The following is a 21,645-nucleotide window of genomic DNA, read 5'->3' as shown; positions in this document are numbered from 1 at the left end:
CAATTTCCATAAATGTCACTGCTAGGTACCTGACTCATCCCCCCAGGAACAAAGCAGACTTTCCAAAGTAAAGTCAGCGCAATGCTGAAGACTGGCACGAATTTTCTGCTAAGTACTTTTCTTTGTGCTTTTCTGTCATTATACATGAAAGAAAGTTGCTGCCTTGAGACTTGATTCTTCCTCACTTTGGGAGATGCCTGCTGGGGCTAATTCATGTGAAGCCATGGTATTATGTACCTTGAAAAGATGGTGTGCTTAGATCTCCTTGGGCTCCCAGCTTTTCTGGAGAGTGTATGAGGTAAAATGATTAATGGGAGTCTGTGAGCTCTTAATACAACTCACATTCACAGTTTATGGCTTCTCCCCTGTAATACATTACTTCTTCCATTACCATGCAGTTTTTCAGGCAGAGAAGACATGTGAAGATTTACTCTTCTTTCAACATGAACTTTGCAGAGGTAAAAGCCAATCATCTGCTCTGCATTTGCAGAAATGTTTTCTCATACACATCAGACATAGCTATAAAAAATAGTAGAATATATCAGAAAAATAAAACGTGCAAGAAACACCATGTAGACATGGAATTTGTTGACTAGACTACTAAATAATGTCTGATATTCCTAATCGGTATTTAAAACAATGTTATAAGGAGATAGTAAAATGTCTATATAGAGATTTTTAAAAATGTGGTCTAAATTGGTAACAGGCAGGTTTATTTTCTAGGCAGTGATTTTCACCTTAATAATTGTCTGATTTTACTTTATGGCATTTTATGATTGATAGTTTTGTGACTGCTATTATGGCTCTACTTCTGCAAGTTAAACTGATGTTCATTTCTTCATACCTCTGAGTGCAACTCATCATTTTCACTAGGAAAGCAGTGATCTTACAGATGGACCCTTTTACATTACTTCTACCCCATTTTCCTGGAAGTAAAATTATATATGCTTAGCTTGATTCTCTGCTTCTGTTTCTGCCAACTCACACTTATTGAATGTCCACTGTCCAATTTCTATCTATTTTGACAGCAAGTTTGGCATGTACAAGTATAAAGCATTTCTGATCTTCATGGACATTGATGCCTGGATATGTGAGAGTCACCACTTAGCAATGTCTCAGGGTACAAGAGGAAGAATTCACATGTGATCCCTTCTGCCTGGAACCAACCCACCCACCAGTGCATGGTACCTCCAGCATCACCACTGCAGTCATTGACTTTATACTCACCTCTCCATAAATCCAGGAACAGGCAAACTTGAAGAACTGTATGGGATAAGTGAAGTGGGGACTGAGGAAATACAGGTGGCTCTGGGAGTGCTGAAACACAGAGACAAAGGAAAAACAGAAAGGACATGAATGGAGGAGTAAGAATATAGAAGCATTGAATATAGGAAGAGGAGACCTATAGTTCTGGGCTTGATTGAGGATTTGAGGGCGAAAGGATATTCTTGGGGAAAGGCGCTTATAAAATGAAGTTGGAAACCTTATTGAATCCTTATTCATGTTGCTAATCTGATTCTTCCCTCAAGTCTGTCTTTCCAGGAGGCAAAATTTGAGAATATGTGGAGCAGATCCTGAAATCTTCCTTTCATAAAAAAATCTTTCTATCTGAAACATTGTATTTCCTTTTTAAACCTGTGACTCAACAGCACACTCAGGCTAGCTCCCATGACTGGTCCAAGAATGCTGACTTTCACATAATGTTGGTATTGTAGTGCTTTGTTGGATTCTGTGCTTGTGAGTCAATCAACCAGTTATTTATCGTTTGCTTTTGTTAACACCTATTAGTATACAAAGAAGAAAGAAAGGAAATATTTTCAAGAGAAGGGAGATAGCATACTGTAAAAGTAAAATAGAAAATTGCAGCCAGGCTAGCACTTGTTTGTGAGATTCTCCAAGGAAACCTTTTATGCAAGCATGAAGTGTTCCCAGAGTAACACACCAGATGCTTTTTAGTTGTTCTGAGTGATGGAGTAACAGTGACATTTAAAAAACAGATGCATAGCAGACCTTCATTATACTGCTGACTTAGGAACTAAAAAGGTTCCTAGAAGAGGTCCTGAACCAGAAAGGCTCAGAAAATTACTGGAAAAAAATTAGTAAAAATAGATAGGGTATGAAAAACATAACGAGTTCATGTAGAAGACAGAAACAATAATTTAGACCAACAATAATCTGCCACACCAATTATTAGTGCCTATATTAGTAATATAATCACAATTCCTGAATAAATTTGTTTCTCCTAAACAAATGTTTTATGTGCATCCACATAATTTTGTCATCTATTTATAACTTTAGCTTCTCCAGGATCTCTTATTTGGGAATCTGTTCATAGGCAGTAGTGGGAACCAAGATACAGTTTATTGAAACATACTGAAAGAGGAGAAGTAAAGGAAAGGCACAGAAGGATGTCTTGCCTCAGTGGTATAAAAAAAATGAACTGATGGAATCTGCTCGGAGGCAACAACCTAGGCCTGGCTGCTCATACCTAGACCTTTAAATTATTCTTGTCCAAAGTCACTTCAAATAAATAAAATTTGAAGGACATGTTCTCAAGAAACACACTCTTGACTTCTGAGTAATCTCTGTGTGATGTTTATTGGCCAGTGTCCTTGGGGAGTTTTGGAGCAAGGCTGGAATGATACCAACTCATTCCCGCCAGCCTGGGAAAAACTGCTCAAGAGCTGCCTTCCTAGAGCTGTCTCCCCCAATTCTGAAAGAAGGATTTGAATATCTGTGAGCTTAACCCAATTCTCCTGACATGCTGACAAAACAGAGACAGCTTTCAGCCCCATGTTGCTGCATTTGGGACCAGACTAAATTTATTCCCACTTTTGGGTTTAATTCAGGCTTTGGCTATTTTCTGTGTGCTTTTCCATTCTCTCTCCATTGCCATTCCTAGGAGTTCTCTGTACTTCAGAGGCCCCAGATCTGGCCCTATCTGACCTTAGGGGGCCTATAAGCCTAATATCAGCTAAAATTTTAATTTTATGCACCTCACTGAGACTGAACAGTTCTTGCTGCTTATTTTTTTGTTTCAATCTTTCTTTGTTTTGTTTTTGTTTGGGGGTTTGGGATTTTTTGTTGTTGTTGTTTGATTGCTTGGTTGGTTTTGGTTTTTGTTTGTTTTTTGTTTGGTTTGAGGGGTTCTGTTTTTGGCTCTTTAGGTTTTGTTTGTTTGTTTGCTTGTTTGTTTGTTAAAACTTTTGTCTTTTTTCTCGATTAAAAAGAGAATAGTTGAACACACAAGCAGGTACTGAAGCACAGAAGAGGAGGGGGGGAAACATTAATTGCAGATTGTTCTTGAGCACTCTGTAAAGCCTATTTTCCATGTTAAAGTGGGACTTTGGTGAAATAAATCTTTGTGCTGCTCCTCAGCACCAGGAAAGCACCCATTTCTCTGTCATCTGCACAAACATTTCAGTGTGTTGGGAGTGGTCAGGAACATCTTATGGATGAAAGGAAAAGTAGTTGTTTCATGGCATTGGGAAAATAATCTCTCCATAATCTCTCTGTTTTGTACGTAAGTCAGAATGACCCTGTGCTTGGAGAAACCTCGAACACTAAGTTAAAGATGGTACTGCTGGACTTAATTCCACTCCAGATTTTGCAAATGTGCAAGGTTGGCCCCTCCTCTGTTCTGCTTGAGGAGCTGCTGAGCTACCTCTCCCACTTCTTTCTCACCTTGTCTGACTTTCCATCAAGAAAAAACTTTCCTTATTACACCAGGGATATTCTGTGCAACAACCTCCAAGTATTCACCTTATAGATGTCCTCAAATAAATGCTTAGCAAGCTGTACTTAAACCTCTTCAATGGCATGTACCACTAAGCCTGTATTTTTTCAGAATTTCAGTATGCTTGTTTTCCCTTTTTACCTCATCCTAATTTACCTCTGAGTATGATCCAAACAGGCTCAAAACCAGCTGAGCTGCTTGGCTTCAGAATTCACTGTTTATCATGAGACCCTTTAAACCATGCAAAGAGAGGATTCATCACCAATCTACCTTACAAATTTTTCAGTGCTCTCAAAATCATTTTTGAGGCATGACTTCCTTACTTAGACAGAAAGAAGAAAATGTGGATGTTCTTCTAAAGCAGAATTCACATTCAATGTGATAAATACACTTTGTGCTGGCATTATGCCATTTTGATATGCAGAATGAAAGTACTTTGCTGCTTAGGCAGACCACTGTGAAGAGTCTGATTCCCAGCCAGGGACACAGGAAAACTGGTCTCAAAGGCTGTGTGCCTATACTTAGTGATGAATAGGAAATGAGATTCTCTAATCCATCCTTCTCTGATTTGGGTTACTTTCCATATTTCTAGTCACCTCGGGCATGTTTGAAGAGTGTTCATTATAATGAAATGTCCCACTTGCACACTGACAAGTATTACTTTGCAATAGAATTACAAGGGTTTAGGGTGCCTGGGTATGCTCCTTAACAAATCTTCTCAGCCCATCTGAATTTCTGCAAGCTGATCAACTGGTCTAAAGGTCATGTACATCAGTCTGTGACACAGCTTGTAGAGGGACAGCAAGCAGTAGCTGTCAAATTCTATATTGACATTATAGAAGTTTGTGGAGCATTAGGGGATTTTTTTCTTCCCAAAGAGAGACCTCTTAATCTACTGCTTCTAATGTAGGCTGGTGCTGCTACTCACTATTGAAATGAGTTAGAGACCCTCAGCAGATGCCTCGTGAGTAAGTGAAATAAAGGTTCCTCCTGGCCCCATAGCCTGCCCAAAGACACACTTGCAAAAAGTGACCTACAGAGCTGCTGGAAGAAAGACAAGAGATATCTCTAACAGAAAAGTCTATTGCATTAGTAAAAACACCTGCTTAGGATAAAACTGTGAGCCCTTTGTTATTTTTCTCTTGAAGATTCATGAGGAGACCTTCCATATATAACAAATGTGATTCTTCTTACTAAAAGATATCGTAAATATTAAATATATTTGCATAGTAAAATAAATAATGGCAAGCCACCAATATACATCATCTATCTATCTTGATTGCTCACATATCTGAAGTATTTCCTTTTCCTTATCCTGCCTTTGGTGCTAACATATCTTTGTGCATTATTTCAGGTGACAGAGAATTACTGTAATTCCAAAAATAACTTATTATCTCCCAAGAGCAAAGGTCATTTTAATTTGGAACAAATAAATGTCAAATTGTGGATGATGTACAGGATAATAATTCATGGGCAGCAAGCCAGAAGAGATAGCTGTAATTACATTCAAGTTCAGGATGACACAGGGAGCCAAAAGATGAAAATCTGAATGTTCATAGGCAAGTTATCAGAGTTCATTTTGCTGCAGGATGTGGTGCTATCTGATCCCCTAATCCTGCCTGTGCCCTGAGCTGATCTCATAAAAGAAGAAAACCTAGAGGAAGGGGGGTGCTATAGAAATCCCTCTTATCTGAGAGCCCAGCAAGCAGCAGGCCAGCTTTGTGGAAGGCACATGCTGCTGCTGGTGATTCATGCCCAGTGGAGCTGAAGCAGGTTCCAGCAGAAGAGAAGCTTCTCAGTGTTTGTGGAAGCAAAATCATTAAGGGGAGAAGCATGAAGTGCTCAAGAGGACCAGAGCTCTTCCCAGGACAAAACTTGCTGGATAGTGTGTGACACATAAACACACCCTTTACTTCCCCTGCTCTGATTGTTTTTTAATTTGCAGCTTTAATCAGTTCACTAAATTCATTATAAATCCAACTGTAGTTTTGATAGACAGATATTCAAGAGTCAGTAGAGAGCAATGCTTCCATGCAGCTGACAGTCTGTGATTAAGTGAAATAATTCTCTTGGATACATTGACTGTGTGTGGATTCATTGACTGTGTGCTCAGCACATGAGTCACTCACTTGGGATAGCCCCAGGTATCTGAGACACCTTTCTGGATCTGCCTCCCTCTGACAGATACAGCACAAGATCTTCACACCTTTGAATTTACTTTTGTAAAGCATGACTAATGTCAGGGAATAAGGTCTCGGTACCCAGGGCATAAAAAGTATTTTAAAAATATTAATTTTCTCTGATGTGCTATTCTCCTTTCCCCCTACTTCTGCACAAGTATCTAATATTTGTCAGTGCCATAGACAGTCTCCAGAATGAGACAGCTGATTTGCCTAATTCAAAAAGGCAAATATTGTGTCATATAGTCCTGTTAATACAGCCCTGTCACTAGAGCTGTAATAGATGTGTGCATCCCATTCTTAGAGCTGTAAAAGATGATGAACTGGAAAATGCAGGCTAAGATAAGGCTTGCTCAGATGTTTAGAGGCTTTTGGATCTGGGAAAAAAATGAGCAGTTGTTTACTTTGCTACCTCAATATACAGGGAAATGCTGTTTGTGAGGCTTATCTGAACATCCAAGATTCCTCACTATGTAAGGATGTTCTAAACTAGATTTGCATTCAGTCCCATTTTAGCCACAACTTGAGTAACCTATTAATTTTAAGGTCTAATTAACTGAAAATAAACTGTAAAAAAAAAAAAAAAATCTCTACACACGTAATAACAGAAGATACTTCTTTAGGCACACAAGAAACTTTTCAGTTAACCTGATGACAAACTCACTTCCAAACTGTGGAGGTGAATTAAGAATTTATGGCTTAAGTGAAGCAAAATCCAACTTTCTGAGAACTTGGTAAACACAGATTTTTTTCCTTTTATTAGAAGTCAGTATATTATGTGTTTGAACTGTACCCAGGACAACAGGACTCTGCACATGAATAAGTAGAAAACTGCAAATTGCAAAGCAGATGTTCTGCTGACCTCCTCCCACTGGAATCTGCTACCTGAGCTGCTTGGCTTATTTTCTCTTTCAGCCATCAATAAATCAGCACATCAAGTAGGTGGCAACAGAGGAAACTTTTAACTAAGTAGGCAGTAATTTAATTGCAGAATTCCCAACAAAGTTAGGATAGATAAATGGAACCACATGTATTGCAGAAGGATTGCAACTTAATCTCTAGCAAGTTTTTTTAATGTACATAATTATTTCCTTGGCATTCAGCACTTGATAATATGACACTAGAAGAAAAGCATTTGGGATAAAGAGGGAACAAATATCTTAATGGTGAAGTTCATTAAGCTGAGGAATAATGTTCTAGAGAAATAGTTAAAGTTTTATTACTTAGTGATATAGAAATTGCCTAGACAGAACACTGGAAAAATGCAGACAATAATTGTGAGTTCCTTACCCCAGCACACCAAAAGAAAAGGAAACTTTTCTATCATGTTCCATGTTTGAACATGGTAATCTAGTAAATTATTTTAGTTCCTAAATCATATGATACTCTTGTCAAGTAAAATAGCTGTAACCTAACCAGGTGGCAAAAAGTTGTGTTGGAGATGTGCCTATCTGATGCCGTGAATATTCACAGTGTAGCCCTAGAAAGTATCACAATCTATCCCACTTCACCAATACTAAATAAACCTGCAGTATTGTAAATGTGGAGGGGTTTTACTGCTTTGAGATTCATGCTAATTTGTGACACACTATGGACCCAGATCATATTAGCAAGAAATCTTTTAAATATGCCCCGAGGTAACTAATCTGCTTTTGCATTGTATGTTAGGCTGCACAGCCCCTGAAGTGTTAAAACCAGAAAAGCACCACAATGAGATTCAGTGCTGCATAAGGAGATTTTGCAGTCTGAAGCAAAGCTGGCCGAGGTTTCTAATCATGAAGACAGTGCTGAGGATCTATCACCTTGCACACAGCAATCCTAAGGGGGTGTAATTAACAGATATCATATTTGCATACTCGTCAGATGTTGCCCTTGTGCTTTGCTCACTGAGCTTCAGCTGACTCGGCACATCTGCTTTTTATCTCACTGTGAGCATTTTATCCAACAGGGTGTCAAAGCTTGTGTTGCTGTGGGAGACCCAGTGGGAATATTTTCAAGGTGCTGAGACTCAATAAAATGTTTTTGAGAGTACCATCAGTTGGTTGTTAATTTAGGAAGTTTTTATTATGAGTAAAGATATTACAAATGGAAGTTTGCTCTTTCAGTGTTAGACATTCCAGATTGAGACTGTGTGCTGGAGGACTGTAAAGGCTATCAGACCACCATATTCAAAGGAGTTTCCTTTCTCAGAGAAAGGATATTTTTATTTGTTTCAAGGGGGAAAACCCTGCCTATGACTCATCTGTGTCTCCTTCTCCTATCCAAGGAATTCAGACACCTCATTAAGTGGAGAGGAAGAATTCTCATCCTGAGCAAAAGGGGATTTCAGGGCTACAAAATTTATTCTAAAAGTTGTTTTCTTGTCAATCTTTTATCTTCTTCAGCAATTCCAGGGCATGGAAATAGCTCAGGACAGCATAAGCGATGGATTTTAAAGCCAGATGTTACTGTAGCTGCACAGAAGCCATCACTTTTTGTAAAAGCTCCCTTTCAGCTGATTGAACTGTGTAGAGAGACAAGCACATGGAATGTTGGTAAAAATGTCAGAACTTGACCTAGAATTAATTCCTGTATTATTAGCCATGAGATAATATTAAAAGTTCCAGAATTCTCTTTCAATGAATTGCTGGATAACTGTCACAACACAATTAACATTTTTCTTTCATTCATGCAAATTTTTCAAATCTAAATGTTTATATTACTGACTTCAGGTTTGCAAAGCCTGTGCTCTGAGCATAGGGAAATGAACAAACTGTTAATAAAAAGGCAATAAATCCTCCTTGCTGTATGAACACTGTCTTTCTGTATATCCCTGAGATACTTGCTACAGCAAGTATCTTTCTCCCCTTTTGTACTGAACTCAGTTTTTAACTAGCAGCCTGCTACAGACTTTTCTGTGGTGTGACATGAACTGGGACGCACAGAGAAGTGGTCAAACCTCTGTCATGTCCTGTCTGCTTGTGCTCCTCTTTCCCTCCATCCTTTCTCTGTATCACTTCTCTGGTGTTTTGCTAAGGGGATGTGTTAAGCCCAGCACTAACAGCAATAGAATGAACTTCATCATTGTTTATGGAGGAAATCATGCAAGGTTTAAGTACAGGGTTTGGACTCAGTACTAGAAGATGTACTTCTGAGATTTACAGTGATGAAGGTAGGAAGACACCACCTGATCCATCCAACAGGATCTGTTTCCTGAGCTAGGAACTTTGATACTGATACCTCCATACTAAGCTGGATCCCTTGGGCTTGACTAAACACAGTCTTTGAGAAGGGCATAAAAAATGGCTGCAAAAAGTGAAGCGATGGATAATTTATCATCTCCTTTGTACTCTCTGGCTTATCACCTTCCCTGTTAGAAGTTTGTGTCTAATTTCTGCTTTGAATTTGGCTTCACTTCCAGCCACTAGCTCTTGATATGCCTTTCTCTGCTACATTAAAGAGCCATTCAGTAACTGGTATTTACTCCCTGTGAAGGTTCTTACATGCTATAATCAAGCTGTCTTCTGATCTGTCTGATAAGATAAACAGATTGAGCTCTCACTGTTCTCTCTTTTATTTCCCCTTCCAGACATCAAAACATATCAGTGGCTTATTTCTATATCCTTTGTAGTATTTCAACATCCCTTTTAAAATGTTGACATCAGGACTGTATACATTATTCCACATCAGTCCCAATAATGTCACACAGAAAGAAAAGTCAATTTCCGCCTCCTACTCACTATTCTGTTGTTTATACTGACAAGAATTGAATTAGCACTTTTTGCCTCTGTATCATGCAGGAGCTCCTGCTACTCCATTTCCTCTTAGAAGCTAATGCTATTTTCAGTCATTGCTTTTCAGGCTACAGAACACCTTTCTGCAAGAAGGGTTTGCATTGTCTGCTTTGAAATGAATGATTTGGTTTGTCTAGGTTTTACCCAACCATACCAGTAGATGAATCTCTTTCTGGATTTAACAGTCTTGTTATTCTTGCCAGTATTTAGTACTGCATCACTAGGGATTTTATATTAAATTCCTAATAAGGAAGGGCATGAAATTTCTCACCAAATTCTACAGAAGTTCCTAGAAGTAACCTTGTCTGATAAAGGCCACCCCCCCAATGAAATTTTTTTTTTAAATCTTTGAGACAGACATATATTAAGTCACTCATTATTTATTTTGTTGATAGCCTAGAGAGCTCCTTTGTTCTTCACCATATTGTGTGATATTAAATGAAACAATTTGTGGAAGTCTGAAGAATACCACACCTGTTCAATTGACACTGCCAGCAGAACTTTTAATCTCATAAAAAATGAGAACAGGGTTGTCTGAAAACAGTTGAAAGGGTCTGAAAACAGATCCTTAAGGTATATTGACTGCCATTAATTGCCAACATTCACTGTGTACTTATTCTCAGGTCAGCTGTATGCTACTTTGCATGTAGCAGATGTACTTAAATGTCTGTGCAACTTTAAGGTCATCCCACTGCACATTTAAATATTGGCACAGGAGAAGTATTTTCAAGGTCTTGCACACTTCAGCTGATATTGCAAGATTTATTCAGCTTACAAATAAAAAATATATTTATCATCTCTTGATTGCAAGTAGTGCAGGACTGACAGTTACATGAATACATGTAATCTACATCCATCAATGTCCTGATTTCAGATGGGATAGAGTCCACTTTCTTCCTAATTCCTATGTTTTGGATTTAGCACAAGAACAATGTTGATAACACACTGATGCTTTAGCTACCACTGAGTATTACTTACACTAAATCAAGGTTTTTTTCCATGTCTCATGCCATGCCAGTCAGCAGGACACAAGGAGCTCTGAGGAAGCATGGTTAGGACAGCTGACCTGAACTGGCCAAAGGGATATTCCATACCATAGAACATCATGGCCAGTATATAGACTGGGGGCAGTTGGTCTATAGGGGCTGATCACTGCTGCAGGATGGGCTCAGCATTTGTCCATGGGTGGTGAGATATTGTATTGTAAATCACTTGTCTCTCTTGGGTTTTATTCTTTCTCCTTTCCTATTCCATTGGTGATGGTGGTGTTATTAATAACGTTAATATATTTTGCCTTATTTCAGTTAATAAACTGTTCTTATCTCAATGCACAGGTTTTACCTTTTTCTGATTCTCCTCCCCATCCAATTGGGCAGGGAGGGAGAGTGAGTGAGCAGTTGTGTGATACTTAATTGCTGGCTGGGTTTAAATCACAACAATAAAACAAGGCAATGCAACATCCTGCAGCAAGATACACTTCATAATTCTAAGACCTCACTCTGTGCTGTCTGAACAGAGCCTGTAAAACCTTTTTTAGTATCTTTGCATTCTCAGCCTCATTATTAAAATTCCCATATAGTCCGTAGTCTATACCAGTGCCAAGGCTTCTTTTGTTCCAGAAATATCAGTTCCTTGATACTGTCCTCTAACTCAGAGAGCTCAAGACTTTCCCCAGTGCCTACCACTTTCTATTGGTTGCTTATTCTTGTGAGGTGTTTCCTGGTTTAGCAGTGACATGCATGAAGGAAATTTCAGGACCGCACAGAACCTCACAACCTTGGACCTGCTCTTTGAAGAAGGTGATGAATGACAGCACATAACCCTCAAATACATATTAAAACTATCAGACAAGAACTAAAATCTAATACCTCTGTATGTTTTGTGCAAGAAACTACAGCAAATGCTGGATATTTAAATTAGTTTACCATCTTGGGACAGAGATTTTAGCTAGTCTGCAACATGTTGCCACACAGAGTTTTTAGCATACAACAGGAGCTTGTACAAGTGACATAGGTGTAGACATCTGAATTAGGGATTTTTGGACATGCAGAGCTAAATGAATGTGTCTTGATTTTGAACTGAATCCTACCCTTCTGGTTCCTTCATGACAACCTGGCACTGAGCCTTTTTATTTTCTTCTTTATTTCCTTATATTTATTTTAGAATGTTGTCATCTCATACTGAATTAATTGCCAAGATGGGCTAATCCTCTGAGGCACAAGTGTCCTCTGTAGTCCCTTAAAACCTTTCAGTCTCATAGTGATAGTGTGTTTTTTTCTTTAGACTGTTTTTGTGTTCATTCTCAACATATTTTGAAGCATTTTAGTTCCTTACTTTTATCCTCAAGAGTAAAGCAGTGTTAATTTTACCCTTTTTCATATCTGCTCAGCCATGCAGTGGTACAGCAGATGTTGAGGCAAAGTCTTCTACTTTAAAAATTGAGTTCTGTCTTCTACCACAGCATCAGATGTGGCTCAGAAAAAGACATTTGTCATTAAAAGAGAAACTTGAGCTTTAGTCCATAAGGCCACCAATTTAGTAAAGCTTTCTGCAACATAGTCTGACAATTCTTCAATTGTCAAATCATAATTTTCAAATTATCTCATATAACAGCATGACTGAAGAAGGGTTAAATCTATGTCCATTTGATCTTCTTGATGCTGAAAACATCTTTTCAGTTTCTCATACCAAGCTTTATATGTTAGAATCTACTAATAACCCATTAGACAGTGCACTTTGTCACTCATTAGACCTTCTTTTGTGCTGTTTGTTCCCATTAGCAAGACAAGAACAGAGCTGAGCTTTGTACTTGAAATGGCATGAAGTGTCCTGTGCAGCCATTCATATTGCCTGCAGATTTTGTTCCCTGTTCCTTAAGACTGCCTTTATCCTCTAAACTCCCAAGCAAGTTATGTCTCCTGTATGATGGGATATCTTGACCTAGACACCTCTGCTGAGCTACAAGAGTGGAGATACCCATTTGAACCTTTTGTGTTTGGGTCCCCTCAGCTCACAGGACTGAGCTCTTGGAAGGCAGGGATGTGAGGCTGAAAATAAAGTGGGACAAAGAATAAGTTGGAAATATGATAACATGGGTTGTGAGCAAGACTGGTTTTGCAATTCGTGTCACTGTTGAGGGTTGAAGTTTTCATGATCAACCAAAATATGTTGCAATACTGGGATCCTATGCACTACAGCTGTGTGTAAAAGGCAAGCTGCCACCTCCCAGCTGAAAAGTATCCCCTGTTGTCCTAGTGCATTTTCATAAAGCAAGGTGCAATACTAACATTTAGTTTACAAGCAGACTGATTGGTCGTACATTGAATATGCCACGTGCACAGGAAAACAATTTCAGCACAAGCCCTGTAAGATGGCAGCTGTTTCAAGCTCTTTCACCTAAACTCCCTGCCTCTGGAAAATACACTTTAGAAATTATAACTTCTGTTTTGGTCTTGAGCAAAAACTGGGTTTATTTATTACTCCCTGATCTTGCATTCCTCAGAATCAATGGCACTATTGATCGGCAGAGTTTAATCCATAATTTCGTGTTTATACTTCAGTTGTGCAGTCCTGAAATCATATTTTAATTCCATGCCATATCCATCAACTAATTCTGTAGTAAACTGCAGGTAAATCTCGATTGAGGGCTATTTCCAATGAACCTCACTAACCCAAATATTTATTCAGCAATTTTCCTCCTGACTCTAATGTAGAAAAGTTTCTGTTACTCTGTCCTAGGGGACAAAGAACAAGTCAGAAAATGCATTTGAGGTGAACAAAATTACTTTATCATAGTCATTAAACAATTGTTAAATAGATACATCTGACCATTTGTTCTTCATTTTTTGTTTTACTATCTCTATGGTTATAAAAGAAAAGTAGTCAATGTAGACATCTAACCTTCCTTGTTACATTTGACAAAAATGGTGACTCTGAGGCTTCAGCTGAGTCCAGACATGAGTTTTGCCAAAATGGCAAATTTACTCCATAATTAGAAATGCTTTAAAATCCCCTTACCTTTATGATTGCAAAATAGGTTTTACATTCCCTATAGAAATGGATGCTAATTAGGAGAACTTTTAACCTCCCAATTACACAGAATGAAAGTTTACAGGCTTGCTGGAGGAAACCTGCCCACATAAGAAGACACTGATTAACATAAACACTCTGTCAAGCATTTTTAATCTTTTATTCATTATTTGCAGGACTTGGCTAAATCAGACCTGAGAATTTTCACTTTACTTTCCAGGGGAAAAAACAGGCTTCTTCTCTGCATTTCTCACTGAGACTGAGAATAGTACCAATATTTGTCTCTTGATACATAATGTTGTTGAGGATTAAAAATGTAATGAAATTCTGATTGCTAGTGTTTACATGCCTACAAGTGAGCCTCATCACAAGTATTTTTCACAGATTGAAGGTTAGTAATAAATGGTTCACTGGTAGCAATCATGACTCCTTAGACCCCAGCCATGGTGCCTGGGAGAAGGAAGGGACTCATCCTTGTGTTCTGCCCTTTCTTCATCTTTCCTTCTTCTGTGCTAGAAAAACTGTTTGCTGCTGTTTCTCTTTAAGTCACCCCCTGCTCATTTTTTGTTACTTGCACTTACTTGTCTCTTTCTACCTTTCATCCAGACCTGCTGCTGTAATGCTTCTCATGCAACATGAAATTGTGAAAAATGGATTCAGGCTGTTCTCACCTTTCAGCACAGCTTTTAAACAAGAGAAAATCAAAGCAAAAGCTCTTTTTCAAGTGATAAAAAGCTGAGTAAACTAATTACATTTCTTTCTTATCTTTTTATTGTTCATGCAAGTTCTTTCTCCTCTCTGAACTCCCTCCTTCGAATTTCTCCTTTCTATCTATAATAACTTATATTTAAAACTTAGGAAGACAAATTGCCCAAACTTTTGGGCTTGTTCATAGGAATGACTTTGCCAAAATAAACTATTTTTCAACCTTTTCAGAATATAAATTATTCAAGCTACATTCCAAGGCCTGGCCAAAATCCAGCAGGATGTTTATAAGAAAGTAGTCAGACAGTTCCTCTCGTCTAAGTAAACTCCAGTAAAAGAAGAAAAGAGAAGTAAAAGAGACATTTGAAAAAAAAAGGCACCTCCAGCAGCATCTCTATCACTGTGCCTGAAACAATTTTCTTATGTCATCCCCTTCCCAGAGACTTATGGACAGAAGAGCTTCCCTTTCCAAACCCTTGAAGATGGAAATACTGAAAAATTCACTCTTACTCCACTATGATGTATTGACTTAATAATGGTACAGTGATAAACTATGGCAGACACAAGTTCTCTGTCATAGTCCATTGCTATGTTGTAATATCTTCAATCTATTCTTAGGCTTCCTTGTGCTACTGATTTATTTTATTATAAACTCTTCCTTTTTTAAGATTTACACAGTTCTGGCCTGTATCACGGTGAGTGACACATGGTTCCAGGCTCTAACCTGAGAGTTTATTGTCTTTATGAAAGAATTTATACTCCAAGTCAAATATTTCAGTTGTAAATTCTGCCTCAGCATCCTTCAGGCACCACATTGACACACAACTGTGTTCTCACCACCACTGTCCTCTGATTTCTTTGTACTATGACCTTTTGAACAGAGTAGAGAGATGTGACAAGCCACAGCTTCTTATAAGCAAATAGCTGATCCTCTTGGATGGAATGAAACCTGTGCACCCTGCTGTCCTTTTTGAGGGTTTTCCCCTGCAGAATTAAAACCTCTTATAAATTGCACAAGTTTGGCATCAAGGAAAAAAAAATCTAGAAATTTGACTTCCCTGCTGCTTCCCTGAAGTGCTGAATGATTAGCTTTTCCTGTGGTGGTGAAAATAATGTGTGGAAACTGGTTGAACTTTCTCAGGATAATTTCTGAGCTCTTGGAAGGATTAAAAGAGCCCCCCTCAATCGAGAAAGAAAGCCATGAGCTCTGCAAACTCTTCCCAAACATCAAAGGAGAGCCCCCCAATACTCACCAGAGAGGATAACCAACCTGCTTTGACCAACCTCACTGCAATCAGTGAGCAAACCACACTGAAACCTTCTGTTCTGGCTGACAAAGACAAAAAGGGCTCAGGAATGAGTAACCAGGATCTGCCCTAGCAAAGGGCACAGACATTAGACAGGGTCCCTGTCCCATTTCCCAGGATCTGAGAAGATGAAGCACGTTGTGTCTGTGCACCCTTAGCAGGGAGAGTCCCTCCACTCACAAGAACAAGAAGCTTTCTGCAAACACATGAAACATGGCACAGACCAAACAGAGGAAAGTGCAAAAGAACGTGCTGTGTAAACAGCAAGTGTACCCTGATCCTTTGAGAAGGCTTAGCAAAAGTCCATCTCATTCCTTTCACCTCTGTCTTACTGAGGTTTATGAGGCAATGGTCCATGGGTTGTTTTGTGTTTTCTCTTCACTCATACTTTTGATCAATCGTAGCAACTACCCAAATCCCTCTAAAGAGCTGACTGGGACTCTAAGAATTGTCTTCCTTGCTCCATCATGAAAACACCATCTTTAAAACACTTCTGTGATTCACAGTTTTTAATTTACAGTTTATATACCTCTTGCCCAGTGATCTGCATCCTCCTCAGTACATCTCAAGTCCAGTGATCTGCATCCTCCTCAGTACATTTCAAATTACAGAGCATGTCTGAAACCACAAATTTTTGCCACAGAACAAAGAACCTTATCTCAGTCCTTCTGGGCATCTGTCATGTCTGAAATATAACAGTGACTGGAGAGATTCTGAGTACAGAGCCTAAGGTGGAAAACCTCTTTACATGAGTTGTCTTCCAGTCATGTGGGGTAGTGCCACAGTGTTTGTAAAGCAAATGTTCAATTTGCTTTGCCATCCACAATGCCAGTAATTAACCCACTGGATAATCTGTTGTTAGCTGCAACTAATGGATTCAAGATGAAACATGTTCTTGTTTCATAATGAGCTGGTCTTTGGTATATTCTTGCACAGAATCTGAATAATTTTACTCAAATGCCCGTGTTTATAAATTCCTTAAAGGGCAAAATTGAAATGTTGCATGCAGAGATATTCTCACCTTTTGTAAAATCTGACATGTTTCTACTGCAGCTCAGTTATACCTATTATTGAATGCTATAGATGTTCTTTTCCTATTCCAATAGAAAATTCTGCAGGGCTTTGAAACACAGAAAGCATTGAAAGGCAATTCAGTTGCCATGAATAACCCAGAATTCATCTCCTCTTATTAAACAGCAGAAGTGGGTAGGAATATGAATTTTAGAGGTCAGTAATACTCATGGTCAGGAAGAGGCAAGACCTTCTGAACTTACAAGAGGAGGTTTTTAATCCCACTTCTCACAGTATAACATTTACTGGAGCATTTATTTCCTCCTCTTTCCTATAGACCCCTAAGATAATTTTACAAACAGACACATAATTTGAGCTGTACCAGCAACCTCCCTTCTGCCCAAGGTCAGAAGGAATCCAAGGGAGAGCTGAGTGGGTTCAACCAGAATTATTTCCAACAGTGTATGGATCCAGTGGTTCAGATGTGCTAAGAAAATACAAAGAACAATTACATTTGTGCCAGTCTCACATCTCATTGCAAGAGACAGCCATGAGATGTTTTCTCTTTAAATGCCACTTGTGCCTTACAAATTAATTAACAGAGGAATTTGCTTGCACTTCAGTTGTTCTCCTCTTTACGTAAGTAACCTAGAGGGTTGCATAACCCAGCACTACACTGTGATTCACTGCAATGCTCTACCATATTTAGTCTTATTAGCAGCTATTTGAGAAACGCTGCTGCTCACTCTGGAGAGACATCATTTATAGTGCTATATAAAGGTCTCTATATTTTTCCCTCATGAAAAGGATTACTGCAGCATTCTTATCTGTAATGCAATCCAGAATAGGAAAGACTCATTGATTTTTGAGGAGGCGTTTTCAATATGGTGACCTGTTCCATACTTTCATTTGAAGTGCAATTATTGAACAAAAGACTAGGATGGGCAGTGCATGTTGTAAAGGAAAAAATCAAATGCACATTTTTTCTTGACATTTACTGAGAAAGGAACCTTGCCTGTTTTCTAAATGTTAATGAACAGCGCACACAAGAAGAACCAGGGCACTTCTTCACAGAGTTAAATACCTACCACACTTACACCAATTGCAGTGACAGTATTCTGAAAAATTGAGTGAGGGTTGAATTTTCCTCCCTAATGTTAGCTCTTCTACTGGAGAGGAACAACCAGAAGAGAGATCTTCACTGCATGAGCATTTTAAGATCTAAGTCGAGGAATAAATCCCTTGTCCCTTTGTCCTCCTGCATTATGACTGTCATTTTCTGGATTTTGATTGAGCTAGTCCTAGTCTTGTTGGCACAAGTGGAAGTGGAAAAGAAAGCTTGGTACTAGTGTTAGTCTGCTTGCCAGAAAAACCTCTAATTTTTGCAGCTTTAACCTGTGAATTTTATAATTCCTTCTGTCTCCCAATTTATCAGATTTGACACTCTGACTATTTTAACAGGAAATTCTTTTTCTTGGAAAAAATAAACCTTTAATTCTGGTTAATCTTGATTTTTTATTTATGAGGAATGCCCACTTCCTGCCCCATCAGAGCAAACCTTAACTAGGCCCTACAGAATTTATCTGAAGCAATATAATTTTCAAGCTATGAGACATTAGGAAAATCCCGAGAAGTGAAGAGCAAATTGCATAGAAACCTTCTACCAAAAGTAATATTCAAGACCATTTCCAGGAAGAAGCCAACATCTCTGGACATTTGGATCTTCATAACTTTTTCCTTTTTCCATGGAGAAAATGAAAAAAGGAGGTGCCTATATTGTATATGTATCTATATTGGGTTATTTTTAAAATAAGTATTTTTATTCTTTATGATTGAGTTATGTCTTTTCTTCTGCTATATATGATGTACATAAAATCTAAAAAGCCACCAGAATTACTTGGTAGCTTTATGAAACTTTTAAAATGCGAACTTTAAAAGGAACTTTAAAATGAAACTTTTATAGTTTACAATTATTAATTTTTTGTATTATTTCTAGTATCGCTCTTGTTTTTCTGAGACTTGTGGAAGAAGGAGAAAGAAGCTAAAAGAAAGGAGATTATTTTTTTAATATAAGACAGAGGATAAAAGAGGTGGATCAGTTCCTAACCATTTAAACTTTGGATTCATTGCAATAAAGATTTCAATAGTACTGTCAATATCACGAAGATCAAGGATACCACTGTGTGATATGATAGAGAGATGTCAAATGCTGCTGGATGACACACATACAAATATATCTTGCCTTTTTTAGCCCCTCCATCTTCAGGGGGAATATGCTTCTCAAAACCAGACATTCTCAAATCAGCAGGGCAACAGGGTGGTTGTCACTGTCCTGATCACAGCTTGCAGCCACCTCCACTGCAGCTATCACTCGGGAGATGTTGTCATGTGTTTCCACCCATCAGACAGCTACCAGATCCCATCCTCAGAGTGTCAGGAGCTTCCTGCAGTCAGATTACAGTGTGATAGCAGGTCTAGATGAGTCAGCCCGGGGGCTACAGAGATGACAGATAGGATGGAACAGTGCTCAATCACGACCTTTCAGATCAGAGTCCTCTTCAGCAACTTGCAGTGTTGTAACAGCTGCCATGTGTGAACATGTTGATTCTGTTCAGAGTCCAACAACCCCCTCCATCACAGTTTCTTTGTGTTGTCTGTCTGAAGTGGAGACAGGAACACCAGGGAATCAAGCAAACAAGACTGGACGTAAGGGAGTATTTTATTACTCAGAAAATATCACAGAGCTGGAACAGATCCCTGAAGCAGTCGTATAAGCTCCACCCTTCAAGGTTTTTGGGGTTTGGCTGAAGCCAGAAGTGCTAATTCTGAATTGGTGTCAGTCCTTTTTTGAGTGGAAGGCAGGACTATATGACCTCCTGAGGTCAATTCCATTTTTAAACTTTTGTGAAATCACCTTAGGTGTCCTGTAGGTAGCCAACACCTCTTTTCACACTAATTTATAATGGAATTGAAGCTACTCCAAGTGCTGATCACATTGCCCATCCAAACCTCACAACAGTGGGCTAATGCTTTCAGGTAAGGAACAGGGATCACAGTTCTGATGAACTGCTGTGATTTCAGTGATGAACCCTTCTTTGCCCAGTGCTCTGACTACTTAGCCAGGATTTGCAACTGCTTTCTTCTTGCTGCAGGTCTGCTGGTTTAGCAAAAACTCCCATTGAATTTCACTGTTAATTCAGTCCCCCATCCCACTGTCCCTTAGACCTGCATATCAGACTGAGCAGTCTATATAGACCATGGAAAAGAAAATGACTGTGGGGTAGTAAAGAAAAGTAGCTACAGCAGCAGTTTGTAAACATTTAAGCAGAGATGAAAGAGTAGTTAGTGTCTTTTTGTTATGCTGGAAAAGATGGAGCCCTGTAGAAACCAGCTGTGACCCCACTGATTATGTATTTTTTGTGGATTGTTAATGAACTGAATGTACACACAAATTTGTAGACAACATGAAGGAGAACAGGTTCAAAACTAAAATTAATCTGAATAAACTGAAAAAGAAACAAAACCCAAAGCATGAAATCTGAAGGGTAAAATTCTGCAAAGAGAAGAGCAAAGTGGTCCACTAAGGAGACTGAATGCATTAATCTAAAATGGGAAATGATGCAGTAGGGAGAAGTACCACAGAGCATAATGGATAAATAAGAAAATAAGAGTCAACTATGTGAACCTGCAGGGTAGAAAAGACAGCTCTACATCTCTATTAACAGGGGAGTTATACATAAGACACAAGAAGTAATTATTCTGCTCTATTTGTAACAGAGTAAGCCACAGCTTACTTGTGGAATAGTGGGTTCAGTTGTGATCCTTGTACACTGAAGGAATGTAAAATTATTGGAGCCTACAAGAGAGATAAGAAACTTAGAAAATATGATTTAGGAGGAAAGAATTGGGTTTGTTGTAGGAATTTTTGTTCATGCAAAGGATTGCTCTAAGGATGGTGATGATTCACTTTACAGTTTGCAATGCCTCTGCCAAATATCTATTGAAAAAATGTAAGAACCGGTTCCTCCCCAAAACAGATTGATGGACTGCATGATATCTTTGATGTCCTCCCCTACACTTCCAGGACACGATGAGTTGGACACAACTGCATTGTGTTCTGAGGAGTTATTTTGGTAATCCTCCCAAAAATCCCAGTTTTGTGGATAATTGTGTGAGAGATGTGAGAATGAAGCAATTAAAACTGAAGACCAGAGGGTAAAGAAATACTGCCAGAAACTCCTGCTCAGATTAATTCTACTGGCTATATTTAAATTCTGCTTCATCTGACACCTTGCACCAATATCCTGCGTCATCCCCAGGACACATATGTATTTCTGGGAATTGCTTAATTCGGGCTCTCCAACTCCCTTCTCCTCATGCAAGCAGCACATCCTGCCACACACACTCTGATATCCCCCCTACAGAATCATTTGCAGAACCTAAAGTGGCCTCAGAAAAGTGACATGTTGTAGGCAAAAGGTTTTCACCTTTTTGAGCAAGACTTTATTGCTGGGTAGCCATGGGAACATGGTTTCCTTTAACTCCAAGTCTGTGTAAATATACACCTCATTGTTCTAGGTCACGATCAATGAGTTATGATTTGAGAGGTAGCACAGAGGGTGAGAAACCTCAGGAGAAGCTCTTTATGGAAAAGATGTAATCCTAATACTGACACAAACCTCACTGCTGTGTTTCTTCAGCCACTCAGAGATTTTATTATATTTTGTATTTCCAGTCCTTGTCTTAAAATTTCCCTACCCCATGAGGAAGAAAAGCATTATATCTTTCTGCAGATTGGAATGTGGGTTGGAAAACTGAGCAATGTCCGTGACTGAGATTATGATACCAAATCTTTCCACCTCCAATGCTCTGCCAGCATGTCCTACCTACTAGTGGTGTACATC

At 38.8% G+C, this 21,645-nt stretch overlaps 1 long non-coding RNA gene across 1 annotated transcript in view; it reads right to left on the bottom strand.

The window, feature by feature from the left end:
- The window catches only part of LOC306802778, an 80,186-nt gene that overhangs the window by 23,543 nt on the left and 34,998 nt on the right, over positions 1-21,645 (bottom strand). Inside the window, exon 4 of the long non-coding RNA XR_013774469.1 lies at positions 1,228-1,317. This is a non-coding gene — a long non-coding RNA (uncharacterized lncRNA). The remainder of the gene's footprint in view (positions 1-1,227; positions 1,318-21,645) is intronic.

Source organism: Erithacus rubecula, assembly GCF_903797595.1.
Source record: "Erithacus rubecula genome assembly, chromosome: 1".
NCBI lineage: Eukaryota > Metazoa > Chordata > Aves > Passeriformes > Muscicapidae > Erithacus > Erithacus rubecula.
Note: the sequence above shows the minus strand (reverse complement) of the source record. Positions and strands in the feature narration are given on the sequence as shown.